General features: G+C 41.5%; 1 non-coding gene across 1 annotated transcript; it reads left to right on the top strand.

The window, feature by feature from the left end:
* Positions 1-2,051: 2,051 nt before the first annotated feature.
* Positions 2,052-2,158, top strand: LOC141681743 (small nucleolar RNA R71). Its single transcript, XR_012559167.1, has one exon. It is a non-coding gene; the product is annotated as a small nucleolar RNA R71 (small nucleolar RNA).
* Positions 2,159-2,364: the final 206 nt, after the last annotated feature.

Here is a 2,364-nt window from a genome sequence, read left to right on the forward strand (position 1 = left end):
CCATTTTAGAATTTCTTTCTAAACCACTTCTTTCATGATAGGATTAAGCCTTCACTGTTGCTCAACAGTTGGCTTGCTACCTTCCTCTAGCAGAATTTTATACATGCAGTACGAAGGGCTGATCCCTTTTATATCTGTTATAGTCCATCCGATAGCCGATTTGAATTCTCTCAAAATCCTCAAGAGCTTGTCCTCATCACTACCTAAAAGGTCAGATGCAATAATAACAGGTAAAGTAGATGCATCACCTAAAAAAGCATACCTCAAGTGTTCAGGCAGTGGTTTAAGCTCCAAAGTAGGTGCTTCCTCAATAGATGGTTTGAGCTTTCCCTCAGCATTCTTGAGATCAGTATTTCCTAGAGATTCAAATGGCATATCTAGCTTTCATTTCCAAGGAGAAGCATTTAGATATTGTAGCTGCTCATTGCCTTCGTCATCTTTACTGTCAAATCCCCCAATAAGGCTTTTTCCAAGGCATCAGACCTTAGCACATGATCAAGTTCTGAAATAACTGCAGAATTGACCAAATCCACCTTGAAGCACTCCTCATCTTCCGTAGGGAATTTCATCGCATTGAACACATTGAATATCTTATCTTGATCTTGCACCCTCATAGTGAGTTCACCTTTTTGCACATCTATCAATGTACGACCTGTAGCCAAGAAAGGTCTTCCCAAGATTATAGAAATCTTCTTATCTTCCTCAAAATCCAGAATGATAAAATCTGCAGGAAAGATGAGCTTGTCCACTTTTACTAGCACGTCCTCCACGATGCCTCGTGGGTATGTAATCGAATGATCAGCCAATTTTAGAGACATGTAGGTGGGCTTCGGATCAGGCAAATTCAGCTTCTTAAAGATAGACAACGGCATCAGATTGATGCTTGCTCCTAAATCGCAAAGGCACTTGTCAAATGACAACTTGCCAATGGTGCAAGGAATGGAGAAGCTACCTGGATCCTTAAGCTTTGGAGGTAACTTTTGTTGCAGCATGGCACTGTACTCTTCCGTTAGTGCAACGGTATCAAGATCATCCAGTTTCACCTTCCTTGAAAGAATACCTTTCATGAATTTCGCATAACTAGGCATTTGCTCCAGAGCCTCAGCGAAAGGTATGTAAATGTGAAGTTTCTTGAACACCTCCAGAAACTTACCAAATTACTTGTCCAGCTTTTATTTTTTCAATCGCTTAGGAAAAGGTGGTGGATGATAGAGCTGTTTCTCCCTGTATTACCCTCAAGAAGAGTGTGTTCAACAGTAGTCTTCCTTGATTCCCCCTCTTTATCCTTTTACATTTCTTCTTCATCTATAACTTCAACTTCTCCATCTTTTGCTTTTTCAGCATCAACAACTTTTCCAGACCTTAAGGTGACAGCTTTGACTTGTTATTTAGCTTCCTTCCTGCCTGGCACTTCAGTATCGCTGGGAAGTGTGCCAGGTTGATGATTGAGCAAGGCATTGGCTATTTGTCCAATTTGATTTTCCAAGGTCTTGATAGAAATAGCCTGACTTTTGCATAACAGCTTTAACTCCTCGAAATTAGTACTAGAAGGTGGAGCAGCACCTCCTTGTTGAGGATATGTTTGCCTTTGAGCAAATTGCTGAGGTTGCTGGAATCCGGGTGGATTAAACTGTTTATTAGGATGATAAGTAGCGGGCACAGGCTGTTGCGGTCTCTGAAAATTGTTCACATACTGAACAGATTCATTAAAAAGAGAACACTGATCCGTAGCATGAGAGCTTACACAAAGCTCACAGACACTAGCTATTTGATTTACTGCATAGTTGGCTAAAGAATTGACCTTCATAGACAGCTCCTAAAGCTGCACTGCAATAGCTGTAGCTGCATCAACTTCCAGAATACCTGCTACCTTCCCAGGCATCATCCTTTGAGTTGGGTTTTGATACTCATTTGCAGCCATAGTTTCAATGAGATTATAGGCCTCAGTATAGCTTTTGGCCCACAAGGTGCCTCCAGAAGCTGCATCGAGCATGGGCCGAGATTGGGCCCCCAAACCATTGTAGAAACCAGTGATCACCATCCAGTCAGGCATACCATGATGTGGACACTTTCTCAACATCTCTTTGTAGCGCTTCCAAGCTTCGTACATAGATTCTCCTTGTTGCTGTGCAAACTGAGTAAGAGCACTCCTCATAGCTGCAGTTTTGGCCATTGGATAGAACTTCACTAGAAACTTTTGAGCAAGATCTTCCCAAGTAGTGATGGACCCAGCTAGTAAAGAATAAAACCACTCCTTAGCTTTGTCCCTCAGAGAGAATGGGAAAAGTCTCAGCTTGATAGCCTCATCAGTAACATAATTATATTTGAAAGTACTATATATCTCGATAAAATTCCTGATATGCA

Source organism: Apium graveolens, chromosome 8 (genome assembly GCF_009905375.1).
Source record: "Apium graveolens cultivar Ventura chromosome 8, ASM990537v1, whole genome shotgun sequence".
NCBI lineage: Eukaryota > Viridiplantae > Streptophyta > Magnoliopsida > Apiales > Apiaceae > Apium > Apium graveolens.